This window comes from Chelonia mydas, chromosome 2, assembly GCF_015237465.2.
Source record: "Chelonia mydas isolate rCheMyd1 chromosome 2, rCheMyd1.pri.v2, whole genome shotgun sequence".
Taxonomy (NCBI): Eukaryota; Metazoa; Chordata; order Testudines; family Cheloniidae; genus Chelonia; species Chelonia mydas.
The window spans coordinates 104,443,170-104,455,500 of NC_057850.1; the positions used below are offsets into that span (position 1 = coordinate 104,443,170).

Below are 12,331 nucleotides of genomic sequence, written 5' to 3' on the forward strand. Positions count from 1 at the left end.
ATATTATCCTGTTATTCTGCTAGGGAGGGGTACATGAGAGAACTTAGATTTGCTGATATTTATGTTCTTCAGTAAACGCTGCTTGTAACCACGTCTGTCTAGATTATGTGCATTTTACTTTATTGGAAGAGTAACTAACAACACATTGTAGTTAAATTCTGGCCTCTAGATGATCTTAGAAGGCTTTTAACTCTGGGAATTTAGTAGTGTGACACATGCAAAAGGCCTCGAACCGAACTCAAACCATTTGCTACAGTAGCTTAAAAACAACAAGAGTCAGTATTAGTAAAAAAAGAGAACACTCACACAAAACCCTATTCTCTGAAAGGCTGTGTTCAGTATATAAGATTAGATCAGACAAATGGATTTGATGGGTTTTATAGGTAGAGCCCCATGCATTTGATGGCACCAACAGACCAAATTTCATAGCAACACCTCCTAAATTCTGCAGCAGCAATTTCTAAAGTGTGCAACAGTAACCACTAAATTCTGCAGCAACATTAACGTATTCTATTGCCCTAAAATGCCCTTCATTCCCTTCCCATCCACCCCTCACACCGACAATCCATGGCTCATTGTTGCCAACTCTAGATAATTATTTTCAACAAAATGATTATTTTCAAGCGGTCCCTCTCCCCCAGATAGCTCAGCTTCACTCCGTAGTTGTCAACTACCATAACGTTGCCCAGGTGACCCCACTAAGAAACTCTTTCCCCTTGCATGGGATGGGGAATGGAAAGCTTGCAGCTGGCCTTAAAAAACTGAACTATCTGGCTCTCTGGGTCTTGGCTGTTTCTGGGTCCTCCACTCCCCACCAGCAATCTGTTTGCAAGTTCAGCTGCCTAGAACCATCTAGGAAGCGGGGAAAGCTGAAGAATGAGACAGCTGCATGCAAGTCCCAGCGTGTCAGGGAGACAAATAAATAAATCGGACTTGGATGCAACAAAATGACAAATTCTATGTCAGAAATATTGAATTCCACAGCATCTTGACAAAATACCAAATTCTGCAGGCATGGAGTTGCAGAAACTTGACTCAGATGAATGGAACAGTTCCCACCTCTCGGTTACTGTTTCAGGTATCTCTCATTCTGAAGACACTGCACCTATTTTTGCTTGGTTCACATTTTGACCACTCCCTTTTTGTCTGTACATGAAAGCTGATATTCTGGACCAAGGGAGTCCACCACCACAGAGGGCTTGACTTCACAGCTGGATTAACTCAAGGGCTGCCCCTAACTCAAGCCCTGTCCACACACAAAAAATCCTTGAGTGTGGTGCTGCTTTTATCTCTGGCCTGTTGGAGGTATAAGCTAAAACCTGCATGAGCACAACCCACCAGCTGCTAACATGACGCAAGCCAACTCTGATCAAATGCCTCTAGTCCTTCCAACCCTCCTTCCTCTGTATGCCCTGAAAGAATAGACAAATTCTCCTACCATTCACTAGGAAAGAATTCATAAAGGGGCTCAACTGACTGCAGCACAAAGAACTGTGGGATACGCTCCCAGAAGTTTTAGTGTCACACATGAATGAGTGCAGCACCAGTGAGGACACAGCAACTCAAGTGTTTTTTCACAGCGTGGCTGTTCTCAGTTGAGCGAGGCTAACTCGAGAGGAAAAACTCTCGAGTTAAGTCTGCAGTGAAGACTTACCCTGGGTCACAGACTGTGTAGTGCCTTGCTCAAAATTAAATGTGTTATTATGAAGCAGCTACACAAGTTTTAAACATTAGTACTGGAACTGAAATGAGTGGCATCTTATTTAAATCCTCAGAAGGGAAAATGAACCTCTTTGTAAGCACCTTTATCAAGTGAGTGATTATGAGGCAGAAGCCTGGGTTATTCTACACTGCTCACCTATAAGAAGATAGTATTTTATTCCAGCATAAGCCATTTGACATTAAGGTAATGTTTTAACATTTTGAGGGAAATTATCAAATGAATTAAGAATTATTAGATATTGCTTCCCACCCAACAAATAAGAGCTATTCCAACTTATCATCCGATTTCATAGACTAAGTAGGGTCAAGCCAGGGAGGTGGGAGGCTTCAAAAAGTGCTGTTGCTGATGTAGTATGTGACACCCTTCCCTCAAACCCCAACATAGCATTAGGAGTACCGTCCTGGGGGAAAGGTTGTCAAACTGAGCTCCTGATTATGTATTGTTAAAATTCTCAGTCACTTTTTGTAGAAATAGATATGTTCCCTGGCCGAATTCCATTTGCAATACATAGGGTATTGTGCCTGCCTAAATTCCACCAGCAGTTTCACCTGTAAGTAGAATGGCGTTCTTCACCCTCTGCCCTAAACTGCTAGAAGAGTATTATACATAACACAGGTGCTGCTATTCCATAAGATCTTACAAGCTAAGCAAGGTCAAGACAGGTAATTACTCAAAGAGGGGACACATTCCTCGGTAGTGGTGTCTTTAATGGCTATGACGGGTGTGCACCTTGTTTTTCTGTCACAGATGAAAGAACCCAGGCCTTTTTAAAGATTTATAAAAAGAGTAAGGGCTGAAACTTGGACACACTCCAATCACAGGGATTAAATTCTGCCTGCCTTTGTAGTAGGAATTAAATGGTATTATTCTGTTCCTGACACAAAACTGTTAGGTATTATTACTGTTAAACAGCTTCTCTGCTCTGCCCCAGAAATGAATGAAGTGATCCCTTACCAAGATGTTCTGAGGTTCGATTAAATAAGTCTCAATTCTTCTGTTAGATGCCTGAATCAGGCTGCCACTGAAGGCAGTGGAAGCCATGTGCAACACATCCGAGGGCATAATTTGGTCCACAATATTTGTAGCATGCTTTGAAATCCGGGATGAAAAGCAATATAGAAAAAAGATTATTATTAGTTTAGTTTCAACAGGTCCCAAGACATCATTGCAGAGAAGGATTCATTAACAACTTGCAGATAGCAGATCCGTTTCACCTGCTAGAGATGCCTCCGACCTCGTGCCTGAGAAGTTTCTAAACCAGGTTACTGTCTAATGAACATTTCTTCAGGCTGGGTCCTCCCCATACCTTAATAGAGTCATTGCTGAGTTTCATGGCCCAGTAGAGACACGCATGATTGTCCCCACTCTTATGATTTTATCTCTGTTTATCTGAAGAGCGATGGTGACATGTACTGAAAGGACAGTTGCTTTTAGGTGGGGTTACAAGCTGTTCAGTCACTTCTCATATTTGAATCTGGCCATGCAGTTAGCATCCCTCCAGTCACAAAGGCCCAGAGAGCCCCTTCTGCCAGAAATACCTATGGGAGCTAGCCTGCCAAGAGGAAAATTCAGTCAGGCTCTCTGCACCCAATCATTGCACAGGAGCTGGGGTCCGCTCTGCCCCTCCAGAATGAGTTGTAGTTCTACCCAGAGAAACCAGTGAATCCCAAAATTTGCAGGAGAGAGACCCCCATACAGAAGGTTCCCTCGACACATGGATCTCAAGGGCATGACCTGGAGGCCACTTAGAATCTCATTTCTAAAACAGATTTAGTGCACAGCTCTCTATTTTCCAGTCCACCTTACACAGAGACGGCAGATACTCCATCCTTCAGCTATAGGCTGGTACAAAACGCTTGCACATAGACAGATGGGCCTGACCCAAAACGCTAGCTATAAACACCCCTGGAATTTGAAAGGATTCAGAATCCAAACCCCTCTGTGGCTCCAAATTTCACGAGTGCCTTTCTCTGTGTCAATGCAGAACCCTACACAGAGCACTGTGAATTTCAAGAGGTGAAATCGGGATTTCAATCTAATGTTGTGGCCATGGCCTATCTTTGGTCTTTTCTACATTAGGAAGTTCTACAATTTTAATTATACCATACAGTAAAAAGCCCACCTTCCCCTAAGCGGGGATGCAGCTGCTTTATACTGACATAACAGTTCCCCTTTCCAGATGGGAACAGCTATACCAGGGTAAGTCATCTTTGTATTAGTTAACTGCATCCACACTGGGGTATTCACTGCGATAACTATTCAGTGAAATAAAAATCATACCCTAACTGAAAGAGTTATAATGTAAAACTTTAGAGAGTGTTACCCAGGTCTTTAGATCTTAAGACATATGCATGCCGCAGTGGATTTCTGTAATCAGATAGCTCAGGATTGGGGGGTGAGGGGAAGGAGGTAAGAGTGCAGGAGGAGAAACTCAGAGGCAAACTTTGCAAACTGAACTTGTCTTGAACTCATGGCAGTTTCTGAATTTCATTTTAGGAATCTCACCATATCACTGCTTTAGGAATTTTCATTAACTGTATAGCCCATCGACTCCCTATAGAGAAGTTGCTGGTATAGTATTTATGACATTGAGTTGGTGTTGTAAAAGGTCTTAAAACTGAGCTAGCTGTAGCTGCAAATAAATATTGGGAGAAAAGCACTCCAAGCTCCGTTCTGGATTGCATTTAGCTTCAGCTGAATTTCAGAGAGAGGAGGGCAAACACAAAATGTATCAACCTAAGCAGCTCTTGAATTACAAACTCATAAATCAGAAATGGAAAAGACCTATTATGGCCATTTAGTCCATCTGCCTTTTGCCAGTGCAAGGAACCTCCCTGCTTAAACCTGCCCCTGTATAACCCTAAACGAGGAGCTTTTTACTGACTTCTCCTCCAAATCAACTTGTGAAGGTTTTCAATTATTCTATGAGCAACTCCTCTTTCGTGAAAGATCAACAAAGTAGTTGTCAAATATACACTAACAGACTATACCCACTAAGGAAGTTAAGATAATGAACTCATCCTGCATGAGTATCCCGATGCACCCAACTGCAGCTGCCATACTTCAATTATATGAAAGAATGCACTAGATCTGGGGTCCAAGCGAGCAAAGAATCACCCAGCGGGCTACAGTGAAACAAGCTGTTGTCTTTAAATAGAAAAATGTTCTGTATCCCTGCATTACCTCTTTATTTTGGATGTAGCCACGGAGTTTGGGCCATGCAGCCCACAGAGAAATAAGTACTTGTCTACAGTTAAATAGAAATTTATAGAGGGTCCACATTTGCTTTGCTAGTGCATGAGTTAATCAGTTCCTGCATATACCTCATGAAGCTGTTATAGAGCTTAAAAAATTAAAAGGGATTATCTTATACTTCCAGGGTCCATCCAAGTGTCACGCAACAATTTATCCAGACATATGGATCTAAGGCTACATACAGTGGTTCATAGATCAGGAAGACATCAAAGCCTCTTTCAAAGGAGGTGTGGGGTGGGGGGAAGCATTAACAGGGCTAGCAGCTGAGAAATGGGCATTGCAACAGTTTCTGACACATCCTCAGTCTGAACAGACTGTTTTTCATGACAGCCCCTATAATACTAACTGCTTCCACATCTCGAGCAGAGGGCAATAGAGTGTCAGGGGAGGCTTAAGTTCTAGCAGCAAGCACTAAAACAGCTGGCACTCCCTCACTCTCCTGCCAGCTGCCCAAGAAGCAACTTTCCCTACCTCATCATAAAAATGGCATGACTTCAGTTGGCTCCCTCACTGCATTAACCCTCCTCTTCCCAGAAAGCAGACGTGCCACAGGATCATCCAATGATGTATGACTAAGGATGATCTTGTTCTGACAACAGAGCGAGAAAGACAGACCCTGTAACAAGCCAGACAGCCTGTGCACTTACTGCACTCTTACTGTCACTTTGAGTAGCAATGCAAAAAATAAATAAAGATACAGCTGAACATCTCTCTCACACAAATTAAAACCAGATTTGGAAAGCAAATAAGACACCGCTTGGTTCCCACATTCCAGATTATAATGGTACTTACACTACACTTACATTTATCATATAGGCTGTACCAGCTGAAAAACAGCTCAGACACTACAGAATGGAGGGAGATTTGTGAGGTAATGTATTTGCCTATTTGCAAATAACTCTGGTTTTGGCAGCTCACACCTCTTTTCCCCTCAAATATGTTTGTTTAGCCTGTGTTCTGTGTTATATCACAGCAGGGCAGTGCATAGCTCACTAAAAACTAAGCCAGTAAGCATGATAATAGAAAAATGTGCCCAGAGCTATATGTTCAAACCTGGCTATTTTTCAGGGCTGTCAGAAGTCGAAGGGGGAGTTTCTGTGGAGCTGTTTCCTGTGGTAGCGGCCTAAGATCACCTCCAGAACTAACATCCCCTCTCTCCTTCCCCCTGTGCACACAGCCCCTGCCCTCTATTTCAGTGAAGCCCTTTCAACAGCACATATGCAAGTCTGTCAGCTCGGCTGCATTGAGAGGATTTAATGCCAGGCAACTGTACAACATTTTTTAAAATATGGAACCAGATTGTATCTGGTGCTTGCGCGAGAGTACCTTGCCCTCCGCCCCCCCCCCCCGAGTCACCCCCTCCATCATGCAAGGGAAAGAGGCCCTGGTTCCCCTGCTATATGCTGACAGGATATGGATACTACCTGTGGGGAAGGCATAGCAAGGTGAAATTCACCCAGTGCAAAGGACCAGCACAATGATCAAGCATGGTCCATACCTCTGGTGCTGGAGTTATGAATAAGGCAGTGTCCTTTTCCCTGTCTCTTGCATGGCAATGGAACATGATGGCACCAGACAAGCACCAAGCCTCTTGTTTAATAGAAACAAGATCTGCAGGCGGTTCCAGATCACTACTCCAGATCTGCCATCTGATGTAACTTCCGAAAGAGACAAAAATACCCTCAAAGGACTATGTGAATGCAAATAAGCATGAATATAACGCTCAGCTTCCACAAGCCAGAAATGAATATGAATTCATTCAGAGAATTTCCTTCATGAGTTAAGCTTTAGGACATTTATATATAGAAAGGAAATAAATATAACAAATAATAAAAATGGAAGTAGAGGTCTCAGAAAGTTTTTTTTAAGATTTACATATCTGTTTAAAAGTTAATTGGCTTATTGCCAGGTAAGAACTTGAGTCACAATTTCAAATTAGTAGCATTCACATCCTGCATTCAAGACCGAGAGAAAGATGGTTTTCAGCTGTTTTTATACTAACAATGTTGTAGTTGAGGCTCCAGAATGGTTCCTATCACCAACGATTAGAGCTTGTGGACGTATTTGTTGCAAGTGATATTTGTTGTGAATTTAGCCCCTTTTCCTTGTTTGTAAATCATTCACTAACCCACTCTAATTTCTAATAATTTTCGGGGGCATGTTCTGCAAATATTCGTTTATGGGTTCAGTCTTGCAACACGGAAGTCCATGGGAGTCTGGACTTCAAGGAGATCATGGACTTCAATTGGAGCTGGATTAGGCCTTCCATGAACAAACTTCAACCTATAGGTTAGTACCTACAAATTGTTTATTTCTATTATTTGCTAAATCAGCATTCACTGTTTGATTTGTCACTTTTAAAGCTGGTCAAAATTCTTCATGCTTAAAAATGGGTTGTCAACTATGACATTTTTTTTGTTTCTTTTAAAGGAAAATGCTATTTGACAAAATTTTGACAGGAAATTTCAGTTCAGTTTTTGAAAATAAAGATTTCTGATTTTTGTCCCTCCACCCCCACACTCTTTTTGCTGCTAAAGGCAATAGAATGATTGATGTCTAAGTGTTCTCACTCTCTTTATTTCCCCCCTTTCGGTAACAGAGAGGGGTAGAGAATCCCTAGGTCCACCCCCTTTTCAAGACTATGATAAATTCTGTACAAACTTTGCCTTGTAAGATATAATCCGAAAACATGATTTGCTGATCATGACTGTCCTAGTAACATATGTGTGGCAACATTGCATGTGAAGTTATGAGATTCTACTATATGATGTTAGAAAGATATATTCCAAATCTGGGGAAGAAGCCACAAACCAGTTCCTCAGAGACATAAGGCTGACTGACACTGAGGCTAGGTGTCGATGAAATCAAATGGACCACCATCTGGTTAAGTGGCCATTCTCTGGCAGGAAAAAAGGGTGTGAGTGAGAAATTTACAATTTGGCAAAGAAACAGCTGGAGGCTCCTATCCCCACAGACTCTCTCCCCTGAATCCCAGCTCGAGATGATTCTCAAAGAGGAAAGGGTACAAGAATGGAGGACTCGCCAAAATATTCCTCCCTTTGTCTCCATCCACAGCAGCCACAACACCTCAGGAACGAAGTAACAGCTTTGGACTGAGGGAAGGATCCTGTATGAATGGAATTCAGCCAGTAAGAAGCATGTGACGAGAGAGACACCTTTTGCTTGAATTTACTGTGGCTTGTTAAGTTAGGTATTAGTTGCATGTTACATTTTATTTCTTTGTACCCAATTCTGACTGTTATGCCTCATTACTTGTAATCATTTACCGAAAAAAAATTTAAAAAAAAAAATCTATCTTTCTGTGCTTAAACTTGTTTTATCTAACCAGTGTGTTTGGATTGAAATGTTTGGGAAACTCCATTTGGGATAACTGGATTTGTGCATATGATTTTCTATTCATAAAAGGACCGACTTCACATGAGCTTGTGAGAGAGGGCTGGGCAGTACAAGGCGTACATTTCTGGGGGAAGTCTGGGAATGGGAATTTGCTGGTGTTGCTCTGCAATGTAATTCAAGAGTGGCTGGCTATAGTACTTGTACTGTATAGCCGGGAGCAATTTACATGCTGCAGGCTGTGTGTGAGCAGGCCAGGAGTGGTACTTCTCACAGCAAAGCAGTGTAAAAGGTACCCTAGACTGGAGAATTGAGGGGGCACAGCTGTCCAACAGTCCAGACTGTACCCTGCGTAATGTCATAGGGGGAATGAAAAACTAGAGAACCCTGGTAAAGGCACCCGCTACTGGACACCCACCAAGCTGTAGTGTCTGGGTCCCACATGCTGGACTCATGTGCTTTTAAACTTCCCGAGACTAAGCAGAGTCCAGGCATTTCCTCAGGATCACGTGGCACACTTTTGAGATGCAGAACTTTTTTCTTGCACACCCCTCTCAGAACTGAGAGCCAACAATCCAACTTCTTAGGCCTGTAACTAGTGCTAGCTGCCCTAGCATACCCCTTCCCAGAGCTCTACCTTGTGGGCACTTTGGCTTACAGTTCATCTCTTCAGGGGCCCATGATAGTGGAAGCAAATAGACACAAGCTTGGCAAAGGGTTTCAAAACCAGTCACTGTTTATTTTAGCTAGCACAGTGTACACATCCAAACAAAACAGTAACATGCCTATATGCCATTTCCTGTCTCATTTGCCTCACCACGCTGGAGTGTTCTTCAGAGATTGGTGTCTTTGGAGGTTCCAAGTCCCCTCTCCGGGATTTCAGTCCACCAGGCCAGGCTTTCTGCCTGCCCCAGTGTATTTGTTCTGTGCACCCAAAATTAATTTTTAAAATATGTATTAAAAATATCTCCACTAGTGACAAGATCGGGAAAGGGAAATACAATAGAAAACTCATGATGGGAGGTGCCTTACACAGAAATTTAGAAGAATCTGGTGAGAAGCACTGCTCTGCATCCTACTCCAATTTTTTTTTCCCTACATGAAAACATGTTTATTAACTTGAACATCCAACAGTGAAACAAAGCCAAACGATATGCAAACAAATCAGTTCTTCATGCATTATTGATCCCAGTCTGCAAGTTGATGCTTTTACCGGTCAGACTGGTTTATAAATGGGCTTTGGAAAGTCAGTTACATCCTAGGCAACAGTAATACAAATTGGCTGTAAAGGTTTGTTGCATTCTACACCCACTTAGCACAGGTAGCAAGGACTACACAAGGTGTATTTTAGTAAAGAATGAGTCCCAATGGCCCTCATTCACCACTGTGCTCCAAAAACAGCTGAAAATCTGGATTAATCAGGCTCCCTCAGTTTTCCCTGGGTGGCATTCAGCTGGCGTAGCAGCCCTCAGTCATCAGTGCATGATCCCACAATTGCAGGAACAATCCCTTGGTGCTATGGGTAGCAAGGTGAAATTTAGGGCAGCCATATACTGTCCATACCTTGCAACATAGGACTGACTTGGCATACTGCTGGGACAGGCCATGATTCGGGGTGCATAACGGTAGCCTGAAGCCACCTTTGACTTTCAAACCCCCTCCATAAGTACCTCTAGAATGGCCCAGGATTCTCCATAGAATTTTCACAGATTTATGAAACTGCCAGTCTTCCAACTTAAAGAACACCATCGCCACATTATTTACTTTAACTAAGGAGGCCAAGTTCATAGAAGACACACTAGAACTCCCCTTCCACCTCACAGCTGAACTCCAGTTGCGGCCTCTGTTTGTATTTGATCCTAGTGACTGAGGACTGAAGTTTTAAAGAGAATGCACAGCACATCAAGTGATTCAGAATGTAAACAGCCTCAGGAAGGGAAAATATACAGGATACACAGGCAACACAATAGACTGACCCATCAGCCTTCCCATCACTAGCCCAAGCCTCTAGAAGAAAATGCAGCAGAGGAAATAAAAAAAAACGAAAGATGAATCTCAGTGGCTGTGGGTTTTCAGTGACTGGCTGCCCATCCTGTCTTGTGGAACAGAGAGCAGTGCTAAACAGGAAAACACGCAGAGTATATTCACCCAACTGTTTCAGCTTAGTTGCCAACCTGAAAAATGGTAATAATGTATATTCAAATAAGAAAAAGAAAGATTTTAAACATAATTTCTCTTATAGATCTAGATTTATTGTGAATTCCTACGGGATCATTATTTCATCTAGTGACTAAAAAGTGCAATACAACGGATGTCTGACTCGTGTTCACGACCGCATATTTCACTGTGGCCTGGAGAAAAGTAGAAGTGAGACAGACCAAGGCAGCTTTGAACAAGTCCTTTCAGTTAAAGTCTGGCTCTTCCAAGTTTAGCAGTGCATTACCTGAAGGTTTGTGTCACTGAGTTCTGCAAGAGCTGCTCTATGAATGCAAAAAATAAATAAATTAGATAAATAAATAAATAAATAGGAGGTGAAATCACCACCAAGTAAGTAATTACTGGCTTCTCCCTCTGAGGAATAAATCCAAGCCAAGCAGACATAAAAATATAAAGTTTCCTTTCTAGATGCAGGCTCCAAAGCCAAGAGGCACTGCACAAGGGTTTTCACAACTTTTGGAAACATTCAACAGTAATAAAGAACATAAACGGACTACAGATTAAAAATGAATGAAGCAGTAGGAAGGAGCTCAGTTATCCTTATGCTGTGCTGCCCCTGGACTGACAACAGCTTCATTTTCCATTTGGCACAGAATGGTTTTGGAACTCCCCCAGCTGAAGTAAAAGTGTGCCCAAAGCTCTGTGTCCCACATGTGACCTGAGGCAGGTCACCTGGGTCCAGCAGTCAGGGGGAACCAGATCAGTTAACACCTTGCTGCACTTTGTGAGAATGAGGGAGGGAGCCAGTAAAGAAGGCTCAAGGATCAGCTCAAAAAGCAAACAGTCCTGCTTCCTGGTTTAAGAATATGATCTGGGCAGAGCAGCTCACTTGTTTCAGTCCAGATGGAAGGCTAGCTCAGCTCCCCAGTGGCCTTGCTGCAAACAGTAAGCTTTCTGTGTTTCTAGGCAGTATGTGCAAGTTAAGAACCGACAGTGTAAGCCAAACAAACATTAATTTTAACAGCTTAAGGGTCCAAACAGGCACACCAAGAAGTTCAGCTCTCCCCTGTGGTACAGCTCTACTCAGTGAGGGGTATGAGTGGGATCCTAGTCAGGGAGCAGGCTGTGGCTCCCTGACTCTGTACCAGCCTAGTCCGGTGTCAGCTGGAGCAGCCTAGGAACTACTCTAATTTATGCCACTGGCACTAAATCTTTAAGGGACTTTATGCTAGAGGAGGTTTGGCAGAGCAGAGCTCTTCTTTGCACATTCCCTATGCCAGACTGGGGGTTGGGACAGCTGGCATAGGAGCTCCTTTTGCTGGATTTATGCCAAAAGAATTCTCTGCTAGGCAATTACATCCATCATTAGTCCTCTCTGTAATCAGACCAGTAGCTCTGAAGTGCAATGGAGAATCTGGCTCAGATTTTTTAAAAAAAAATATAAAACACAGAAGAAGCAGTTTAGACTTAATTTGAAATATCCTATAAGTTATGAAACTGATCAAAATGAAACAAGTAGGATTTGTTGATATTTTCTCCATCACCATGTGTGTGCATGGCACTTTCCAGATATAGGCCATGATTTAGGATCCTGAAGGGAACCTAAATAAGTGGTCTGATTTCAAAGACTGCCAAACTCATAATAGCTTTCACTAACCACATTCATATGAGCCATTACTGAACTGGAGATATAAGCCTACGGCTATTGCTGTGTTAAAGATTTTGAAAATCTTGATCATAAGTTTTATGACGAGACCCCTACAACTCTGAATCATGCAACCCCCTGGGGACATTGGCAAGAATAGTTGCATGAATAAAAGCATTGGAAACAGTCATTCTTGT

At 42.5% G+C, this 12,331-nt stretch overlaps 1 protein-coding gene and 1 long non-coding RNA gene across 3 annotated transcripts in view; one reads left to right on the forward strand and one right to left on the reverse strand.

The window, feature by feature from the left end:
- The window catches only part of LOC114019526, a 784,643-nt gene that overhangs the window by 308,725 nt on the left and 463,587 nt on the right, over positions 1 to 12,331 (reverse strand). The window lies entirely within an intron of this gene.
- Positions 10,730 to 12,331, forward strand: part of PRL (prolactin) — a 73,215-nt gene continuing 71,613 nt past the window's right edge. The window contains exon 1 of the mRNA XM_007059921.3: positions 10,730 to 10,781. The gene's annotated coding sequence lies outside the window, so the exon portion shown is untranslated. The remainder of the gene's footprint in view (positions 10,782 to 12,331) is intronic.